Source organism: Mustela erminea, chromosome 6, assembly GCF_009829155.1.
Source record: "Mustela erminea isolate mMusErm1 chromosome 6, mMusErm1.Pri, whole genome shotgun sequence".
In the NCBI taxonomy this organism is placed as follows: domain Eukaryota; kingdom Metazoa; phylum Chordata; class Mammalia; order Carnivora; family Mustelidae; genus Mustela; species Mustela erminea.
This window is the reverse complement of record NC_045619.1, coordinates 102,738,865-102,749,473: the sequence shown is the minus strand read 5'-3', so window position 1 is coordinate 102,749,473 and position 10,609 is coordinate 102,738,865. Positions and strand designations below refer to the sequence as shown.

General features: G+C 48.4%; 1 long non-coding RNA gene across 1 annotated transcript; it reads left to right on the top strand.

The window, feature by feature from the left end:
• The first annotated feature begins 490 nt into the window (after window positions 1–490).
• On the top strand, window positions 491–1,612 carry LOC116592507. Its single transcript, XR_004286495.1, has 3 exons — window positions 491–540; window positions 672–764; window positions 1,347–1,612. It is a non-coding gene; the product is annotated as an uncharacterized LOC116592507 (long non-coding RNA).
• Window positions 1,613–10,609: the final 8,997 nt, after the last annotated feature.

Here is a 10,609-nt window from a genome sequence, read left to right as displayed (position 1 = left end):
CTTTGCTCTTCCTGGAACATTCCTAATGACGCCTATCTTCGTCTCATTTATACTCTGGTTATGAGACCTAACCCCCTACCTCTGCTCTCCATGGCTCTGTCTTTATAAAGCAGGAAGGACAAAATTAAATTAATGTAACAGAATGGCACAAACTCGGAGCCTGAGGCAGAGGGTGCTGGCGGACAGGGAGCGGTGGGCTGGCAGGCTGCGCCCCCACGTGGAAGCTTGCAAGGTTTGGCCCCTCCGCGTGGAAGTTCCAATCTGGCACTGGGAGGCAGGACCCGGGGGAGCAGTGCGCGATCTGGCACTCGGAGGCAGGACCCAAATGTGCCTGCCGAGCACAAGAGAAATTTACGAATGTCAAGGACCTCTTGCTCCATTAAAGAAGAGCACAGGACAGAGGCGGGGAGTGGGGGAGGGGTGTGCGATGCCAGCGGAATGTGGGCCACACCCACTCTCCTCACCCCTCTCCCAGCCAGGGAGGGCTTTCCTGTCCTTGAACCAGAGAGCAGACAGTCTCCCGGAGGCAGCTGTGTGGTGGTAGGGTTCTGGGCGAGGGTGTGGTGCCAAAGAGAGTGCCCTGCTGGACGGCCCAGGCTGCAAATGTGTGCTTGGTCCTTCTTGGCAAATCCTTCTGTTTACTGGCTCTGCGTGTCTTTCTCCTCCACCAGTGTGCTCTGAGCCAGGACCTTCTGAGGCACCCATGCTACAGCAGTTCCCAGAGGCTTAAGGACAGGCTGTGGGACATGTGGCCGTCTGGGCTGGTGAGCCTGGGAATCGGGGAGGGGGTGTCTGTGCAGGGAATCTGGCCCACCCCAGTCATAAATGCCATCCTCTTCGGGACACGCAGGAGTATTTTATTGTTTCATTGAAAACTGAGCCCCTGGCGCAGCTGTTCTGCCCAGGAATTCCAGGGGGCAGGGATGGTGCGGGAAGTGGGGAGAGGGCCTGCTTGTCAAGCACATGAGATCTTGTTACTGGGGTTGGGGGAAATTGGATGCGGTTCGAGGGCTCAAATCTTTCTTGCCCCACACACCAGGGCGCTGGCTCCACTGAGGGCGATCAAGGCACAGGGGCCGTGTGTTTATGCCCCCGTCGGGCGAACAAATGGTTCCTGAGCCAACGCTGACAGCCTGTTCTCAACTAGGAAAAAAAAGCTTAAAGGAAAAACAAAAACAACTCTTTGTTGGGAGGGCAAAACCTGCTCAGTGTTAGAGGCCACAGGTTAGTCTAAGCTGCAGACAGGACCCTCCCTTCCACTCACGGGGGTCTTGTGCTAGCTGCTCTGTCCACCCCGAATGCTCTTTCCTCACGTTTCCACCTGCCATCTCCTCCTTGTCTTTCAGGTGGAAACTTTAACGGTCGCCTCCCCGAGGATGCCTTCCCTGCGCTCCGTCTCTGTCCTGCCAATCCCGTCCTGGAATTGTCTTCTCCATCTGGTGTTTTTGTGCTCACGAGAATGCAAGCACCTCGAGAACAGGGACTGTCTCTTCTTTCTGCTGTGCGATTATCAACACCAGTGATAGCAGGCATTCAGTAAACATATTTTATTATGTTAGGTGTGTGTTTCTGGGACACCTGGGTGGCTCAGTCGGTAAAGCATCCGACTCCTGCTTTCAGCTTAGATCATGATCTCAGGGTTGTGGGATCGAGCCCTGTATTGGGCTCCCAGCTCAGCGCGGGGTCTGCTTCAGATCCTCTGTCCCATGACTTCTGCCCCTCCTGCTCGTGCTCTTGCTCTCTCTCTCAAATAAATAAGTAAATCTTAAAAAAATAAACAAATTAAGAAGTGTTTAAGACCTAACTTGTGCATTTTTTTTAAATGAAGAAATGGAGAAAATATAGCATGGTAAAGCAAAGAAGACAGGGAAAGGGACCTCAATCAGGAAAGAAAAGTAATGCTGATTATTTTTCTTCAAAGATGACCTGCTCTTTGAGATCTGACGCCCTTTTGGTTCCTGCCAGGCTGCTCAGAGGCACTGGATGGTCTCCGGACACTGGAGACCTCAATTTTCTCTCCCTTTGTCCATCACATCCCTATCCTATAAGACCCTGAAATCTCTTTCTTAACTCTTCCAAATGCTTTCATACAAAATCCCTCCCTTGCTTTGGAATAGGCTGTCATTTTACCTTATAAAAGTAAAACAACAACAACAACAACAACAACAACAACAAAAAACTTTCTCTCTCTCCATATTCTTCTGGATTCTCCTGGAATCAGAAATAGCTGTGTGACTTCGATCAAACCACTTCCCTCTCTGGGCTTCAGTTTTCTCCCATCCAAGTACTAACCAGGCCCGACCCTGCTTAGCTTCCGAGATCAGACGAGATCGGGCGCATTCAGGGTGGTATGGCCGTAGACTTCAGTTTTCTATAAGGGAAGGAGAAGCCAGAAAGGGGTGAGCTTCTGATGTCCAGCCCAAGATAACGTTCACAAAGGTCACTGCTCCTCTGATGAAAAGCCTTACAACCTAGCATCTCTGGGAATTATAGGAAACAGAGGACCTCCTTCCTGGTGCCCAGGCCTCCACCCCCCACCCCCTGGGGCTGTCCTTACTTTGGAATATGCCATACAATACATCATGAGGACCCTATTTGACAAGAAACGAAAAGCAGAAGCCCACCCCCCCACCCCCGGACAAATGGCCCCACTTTTCCATCCCACCCTGTATCGAGTCCTTTGCAATGTGAGTTCACACTTTTCTCATCTGGAGATGGAGACTATGTCCCCATTCTTTAAATCTGGGCTGGCTTTGTGGCTGCTTGGCCAAAAGAATGAACTAGAAGTATTGTTGAGTAAATTTGGAGCCCAGGTTTCAAGAGGTCTTACACAATACCTTTCTCATTCTTGGACTCCTGGAACTGTCATGTGCCAGGCTAGCTTACTGGAGGGTGGGACACATATATGACCCCCAACCACCACCAGAAGAATTGCCCAGCCCAGCCCAGCCAACATCAGCCGAGATGAGCCAAGCCCGATTCCGATCAGCAGAACTGATGTGAGTGATAATGAATGGCCATTGCAGGTGATTCATTGTACAGCAATAGCTTAGAGATGATACACCCAGAATCTTCCCCCATGACAGCCCAGCCCTCCCCTATCTTGCTCCCTTGACCATCCATGCATGGGGTCTGGTCTTTCTGCCTCTGCACTAATTTATTTCTTAAAAATATGTTTCCCACCCGAAAGTCCAGCTTTATGTGTAAAGACATACAGACAATTGTCTATGTGATATGATTTTATTTTTCAAGGTCTTTTCAAAACTGAGAGGCATAAAGTATCAGCCACTTGGGCCAGCTGTGGCATCGAAACTGTGGTCTGAAAAATCAGTCTTTTGAATTACAGTTGAGATGATACACATCATGTAGGTGAACACACACCCCACCACTGTCTTGGTGGCATGAGCTAGCAGGAGAAATGGGAATCAGAGGCAGGTAGGTAGACCCCCGGTGGGGGACGCAGATTTGGCTGAGTGTCCCAGCAGGGGTCTCCCTGAGGTCAGGGGAAGTAATCAGGCTGAAACGCCAAGAGCACACAGGCACACCTGCACTCGTAGTTTTGCCGAGGAATGACCCTGTTTGGGTAGAAGCATTCCATTTCCCTTCTGGGTTCAATGAATATTTGCTAGAAGTCTATCCTAAAGCAGGGAGACATTGGAAATGACGAAAATGAATAAGGCAGAGTCCTTGCCCTCAAGGAACTTACTAGTTCATCATCAGAAAAACTGCAGGAGCCTAAGCCAATATACCGCTGGGCTCAGATTTGGTTATTTCTTCTCAAAGTCTGACGATAATGCCAGATTCATGAATGATCAGCAATTAGGTCAATTAGCAAGATATTTACAATTTATGAGTTTATCATTCTTCAAATTTTACTCAAATTGCATCTCTCTGTGCAAATACTATTAATACGCAGAGGCAAATTCAATTTCCAGCCCTCTCCCCAAATCCGTCTCCCACAGGGTTAGCCCAAGTTTGGGTAAGTAATTCCTCTGTAGTGTATTCCTCTGCTTAACTAGCAACTCAGACCAAAAATAGAGGGACATCATGAAAAACAAAGCAAAACCATATCTATTTATGTAAATATTCTATTATCTTTCTCTTTTGTACTGCAGCTTACCCATTACACACACTATAATGCTCCCCTCACAATGTCCACCAAGCCAACCTTATCCCATTGCCTCTTTCACCACCCCGCAAAGGCCACCAACACTTATTCCCCAGACTTCTGCACAAATCTAACTGGTCTTCCCGCTTCCATCCTTCCCCCCTACATATTCTTGTAACCAGTGGGCAAAAAGATCCCATTCAAACAAAAGTGTGGTTATGTTCATTCTCAATTCAAAAACCTCCAGTGAACTTCCTACCACACTTACAATAAAACCCAAACTTCTTAGAACCTACCAGACCACAAAAGACCCATCCCCGACTACCTCTCTCACCACATTTTATCACTCTACCCCTTGCCAATCTTGCTCTAGTCACAGGGCAAGTATTGCTTTTCCTTAAATCTGCCAAACATTCCTGCCTCAGGGCCTTTGCACTACCTATGCCCTCTACCTGTGATCCAGCTGACCCAGATCTCCCCATGGAATAATTGTTATGATATTTCAATCCCTACCTCTTCAGAGTGAACTTCCTTGACCCCCAGAGCTAAAATACCCCCTATCACCAGTACCCTACTCCTCTTCTACAACGCCCTTCACTCTCTATCCCCTGACTAGTGCTTACCATCACCTTCTGTTGTATTGTGTACTTGTTTCTTTACTGATTGGATGCTGAATGTGGGCCACCTTGCACCGCGGTCCCAGCCATTTTGCATCCCATCGTAAACCTACCACAGTGAACAGTACTTTGTCTTCCCCACCTTCAGGATAAGAGTTTATGGAACAGAAGCCTATGCATTCGCATTAATTCTCCTAATATTTCTAAATGTTTTGATTTGTAAGATAATCATTAAGTGAAGGGGCAGTCTACAGCACAGAGCAAACGTTATACTTGGCATTCAGAGTTAAATCCCTTTGCTTCTCTGTTAAAAGGGAGAGAGAGAGAGAGAAGCATTTGTTTTCTTTCTTCAAATCATGCTTTCCTCCCTCTCAACCGAAGATGTACTGTAGTTACTTCCATTTTGCCAAGGAGGAAACAGGCTCAGAGAGGGTAAGCCAGCCTTAGTCTTTGCTTTCTCAACAAGACAGTCCACCTCGAGAAAGCAAATTCTGTCCCAAAACTGTGTGCCAGAGAAAGTCACTCTGTGGCTCCCTTCTGAGACACTGCCCTTGGTGTTCTCAACACCGGCAACATGGGGAGAAGCCTCCCCACCCCAACCCCTGACCCGACACCTCCTCTGTCCACCTGCCTCCGCCCCTCGCAGGGCAGGCTGGGACTCGCTGTGTCTGCGAACAGGCACCGCGCGTGTGGCTCTCCGGTTTCTAGGAGCGCTGCCAGGCTTCAGGAGCCCCAAGGCTGTGCTTCCCAGCGCCTTCCTGTCAGGGGCAAACAACCAGTTGTTAATGTCTTCCTGGGCGTATGCGCTTGATGTCATCACAACAAGGATCTCCACAATTGGCACAGGCTGGGGTGCAGACACCCGGGGCCTCCACGCTGACAGCTGCATGGGGTCATTTGCAATTAGAGGCTGAGTTGGAAAAGAAGAAGTCTAGCATGGAATCCTCTCCTGAACCCTGCCTGCCCGAGGCGTGGGGACTCCCAGGTGGAGGATGAGCGCCCCAGCTGTGTACCCTGGGAAGGAGTTGGGGGGTGGGGGGACAGGGTAGGAAGGAGCCTGTGCAGTCCCGCCCTCCCAGACAGGAAAAGAGAGTACAGGTGCCTCAGTAGTTAGCTTTCTCTGGGACAGCCTCACTTTTTCCAAGTCCTTGTTCCCACGAGGGAGGCCGCACTGCACGGGGGAGTAGGCGAGAACCCTGGAGTCGTACAGATTAATTTGAACCTGGGGGTTGCTATCTGCTAGGTCTGTCACCTTGGGCAAGGTCCTGGATGTTGTTGTCTCAGTCAGGACTCCAGCAGGAAGCAGAGGTACAGTCAAACTGGATGATTTGAAGAGATTTGTAATAATGGGTTGTTTACAAAAATGCAGGCCCAAGGGGGAGGTGCAGTCCCCTGGGGCTAGGAACGGCATGGCGCCCTGACCCAGGGAGAGCCAGACGAGAGAGAGCTAGGAAAGGGCCCCCGAACAACTCAGCAGTCAAGATAAAGAGTATCTTAAAGCAGTATTTTTTTTTTCAAATTAAAGTCAATATAAAAAACCCAGGGCATCTGGGTGGTTCAGTTGGTTAAGCGTCTGCCTTCAGCTCAGGTCATGATCCTAGGATCCTGGGATGGAGCCCCGCATCGGGCTCCCTGCTCAGCCGGGGAGCCTGCTTCTCCCCCTTGCCTGCCGCTCCCCTGCCTGTGCTCTTCCTCTCTCTCTTATAAATAAATAAAGTCTTTAAATTTTTTTTAAATGGTATCACTTAAGCAAGAACATTAAAAAAAAAAAAATATATATATATATATATATATATTTTTTTTTTAAAGATTTTATTTGCTTACTTGAGAGACAGAGATCACAAGTAGACAGAGAGTCAGGCAGAGAGAGAGAGAGAGAGAGGGAAGCAGACTCCCCCCTGAGCAGAGAGCTCCATGTGGGACTCGATCCCAGGACCGTGAGATCATGACCTGAGCAGAAGGCAGCAGCTTAACCCACTGAGCCACCCAGGCGCCCTAAAAATATTTTTTAAAAAAACCATAAAGAACAAAATATCAAAATCCTAAAGACAAGCTCCAGGTTTGCCACGCTGAGCCATGTCGGAGCCTGAGGCAAAAGGAAAAAATGGGCATCCCTACAGATACATAGTTCTGTATATTTTTAATGGTTAATTTTTCTCCAGAACATATAGTTTTGAAAACACTGAAAATTAAAAGTAAGTGGCTGTAACTCAGCATTATTTGAAACTAAAATATTTTGTTTATATCAAAACCAGATTGTACCATAATTTTACTTTCCTGGCTTAAAATGAAAGCAACCTCAGCAATAGTGTTTTCGGAATCTACTTGTTGTGGCGGGTTTTTTTTTTTTTTTTTAAGATTTATTTATTTTTTAGAGAGAGTGTAAGCAAAGGGTGAGGGGTGGTGGGTCGCGGGGGGTAGGAAGAGGGAGAAGGAGAGAATCTTAAGCAGCAGGCTCCATGCCTAGTGTGGAGCCCAATGAGGTGCTTGATCTCACAACCCTGAGATCATGGACCTGAACTAAAATCAAGAGTCAGATGCATAACTGACTGAGCCACCCAGGCAGCCCTCATTTCTTCTTAAATTCAGGAAGTATATTATATCTGTTGATAAAATCTTACATTCATCAAATATTTTCAAAATTATTTTCTCTTATTTGTTGTAACTCACAACTCTCCACTGAAAATAAGCTTAGCCAAGAGATCGATTTTGAAAGTATTAACGACGAGCTCACTTCCATTTAAGTCTGGGAAATAAATTAGAATACATTCAGTGTGAAGTATTAATAAAATATTTTTAAAAATATAAAAATAATGTGAGCTTTGATACACCCGTTTTCAATTTTTAATATTTGTTCAGTTAATGTTTCAGAAAACAAAAGAAATCATTAAAAATGATATAAAAGCATTTCTGTAGAGGCCTTCAGTTTTCCTGTTGCCTCAGACTCCAATACGGCTGTGCAGGACATGGCCATGCCTGGCCGCCGCCCTGGAAGGCAAGGTTAGGAGACGCTTCCTGGAAGCTGCAGACAGAGTGGAGAGCACCGGTTGGCAGGAACGGGGACCTCCGCAAGGAAAAGCTGGGAAAGCATCTGGAGCTCATTCTCCTCCTTCTCCCATCTCCTGCCAGTGTTGTGCATGGGCTGGGCCCAACTGCATGCCGGTGGGCAAGGGAGTCCATTGGTGTGGTCCTTGTGGGCTCCTGTGGGTCAGCCCTGTAGCACAGAGCGGGGAGAGAAAAGATTTGGAGGGGCACATGGAAAATCTACAGGACATTCTCTCAGTCTCCGTGTATTTGCTCCTAAAGGCAAAGCTTTCATATGGGAAAAATAGGGCAATGTCTGTAAATTGCCCAAGTTTCAACAGCCCCAAAACTTGAGCCAATTTTATAGCTGAAATGGAAGTCTGCATGGCCGGCAGCAGAGCAGGGGACTTAGAGATCAGGGAGGGATGGGCAGGATCCTGTGGCCGCATGAGACCACTGTGGCAGGACTGGCCCCAAGGGGGTCAGCTCTGCCTTCAGAGAACCAGAGTAGTCAGATGGAAGGAACTTGAACCACCTGGCCTCAGTTTACTTGTCTGTACAGATTCTGATGGCAATAGAAGAGTACCTATCTCACAGGGTCTGGAGAGATAATGCATGTGAAAGCATTTTGTAAACTATGAAACATGTTAATTTCTCACTTGGGGAGGAAGGGCTGGTGCTTGTTTCATCCTCAAAACAGAAAGCCACATAAAAGCCATGTGAACATATTGTCTTTTTACTATGAAATCAGATGCAGAAAATATTTTCCTTCCTTGAGGATGCCATGTGAGTGGTCCCTGTTGGACAGAATATTACCATACAGAAACAAGGAATGAAAAGAGTCTAGAACCAACTTTCTCCTATTTTGCTGAGATGTTGTAAATCCACATCCCTCATTGTTCCTCAATGTCCCTGCAAGCCAAGCAGGGGTAATGATGCTCCATTAAGTGCTTTACGCTTTGGAGAAGAGGAAGGAGAGAGTCACCCTGACAATGCAAGGCTTTGTCAGCCTGAGTGACCTATTCTAAAAGGAGTATGTATCCACAGTACAGTTAAAAAATACAGAAGAATCTAGGTACATCTAACCTGTTCCCAGATTGGAATGGCATAGATTATTTTCAATGGCCTCTTCTTCTGGAGGCAAAATGAGTTGGAAAGATCACATAATTGGATCCCATGGGCAAAGCCCAGCCCAGACTCCCCAGATAGGATCAGAGGAGAGTAGAAACTACATGCCTGCCCCAGTTTGCAGATGAACGATGGGATTCACAGTTGGCCTGTGACCTCAGAGCCCAACACCATGGCCATAGGCATACCTGGACAGAGGATCCCTGGCACGCTTAGGGTGGGCATGCCGCCGGCCAATAGGACGGGATCACACGGTAGTCAGAGGACCCCCTCCAAGGGTCTCTTTAGTCCTGCTTTGCTTAACTCTGACCTTAAACCAGCTGCCATCCCCCTCAATCTCATTCCTCAGCTGTGTGATGAGGGAACAGGGGTTAGCCAGGGGCTCTATAGTCTGGGTGTTTGGAAGAATAACCTGGGAATTTTTTTAAAATCCCACTCTCTTGGACTTTCGCCCCTAGAAATTCTGAGTCAGTGGACTTGGAGCACAAGCCCATATCTTTAATTTTTTAGATGGTGGTTTTGGGGAGCAGCCAAACTTGGGAACCATAAGTCCAGCTGGTCCCTTGGGTCCCACCGGCCCTCTCAGTCTGTGGGTAGAAGCTGTAGGAACAGCAGGTTTGGAGCAGGATTTCATGGAAGGACCGAGAGGGAAACAGCTTCTCTGGCGTGGGGACAGAGTAGGGGCAGCTAGGGTTGGTGGCAAGTCCCAGACCTCCACTAGCCGATTCTGAGTCCTGGCTGGGCTTTGTCGCTATCACCATGTGAAATCACGGCACTATCTTGACTGTTTCCACGCTTCAGATACCATAATTTCCTGTGTCACCCCAGGAAAATCCAACCTTCATTGATTTAGAAGGTTGTAATAAGGGCAGCACCCCACATGCTATGATTACCTCTTCGATCTTTGCTGACAATTCCTCCGTGGCCCAAAAACAAATTGAAAGAGGCTGTGTCCAGTTCTAGGTTCTTCCTCAGACTGGCTGTTTCGTAGGTAAGCAGGTGTCCCCAGAGGCTACATCTCTACACGACAAGCAGCCAGCTGGTCATGGGGACAAAATAAGAGCTGGCAGCGGAAGAGCCAACAGGAGATGGGGCAGAGTGACAAGTGCCACAGGGGAAAGCAGAGGCCCAGAGAGTGGGTCTGGATGTATGGCAATGATATGGCCCTACAGGGCAGGCAGACCACGGGCCTAAAGCTGGAGTGGGGCTGGATGCCACAGACCATCCTGCAGAGGCACTGAGCTGGCATCCCTGAGGTACACACTCGCTGGGCTCTAGCCAGAACCTCCAAACCGCAGGCAGTGCTAGGCAGTCTGCAGCCCTAGAAGTTCGACCTTGGGCAAGGAGCCTTGGGCAAGGCTGCAAGTCTGGGCAGGAATATAGGGGAGGATGGGACGGGGGGAGGCCAGTAAGAGGAGCTACCCATAGCCAGACCTACCTTTTGCCAGCCACTCTGCCACATTCCTTCAGATCTTAGGGCACTCTGAAGTCATATGATCCCCATTTTACAGCAGAGAAAACTGAGACCTTCGGAGTTTCAAGGTTATGGCTGTTGGGTGGCAGAGCTGGTATTCAACCAGGGTCTGTGTGATTACTGAGCCTGTGCTCTTTGCCAGGTGGCCAATCAGAAGCCAGGAAGAGGAGGCCAGCAGGGCCAGTCCATGGACCGTGCCCCAACAAAAGTCAGTGTGGTGAGCAAGGACAATGTGATTGCTCACTGGATCCCCATGGC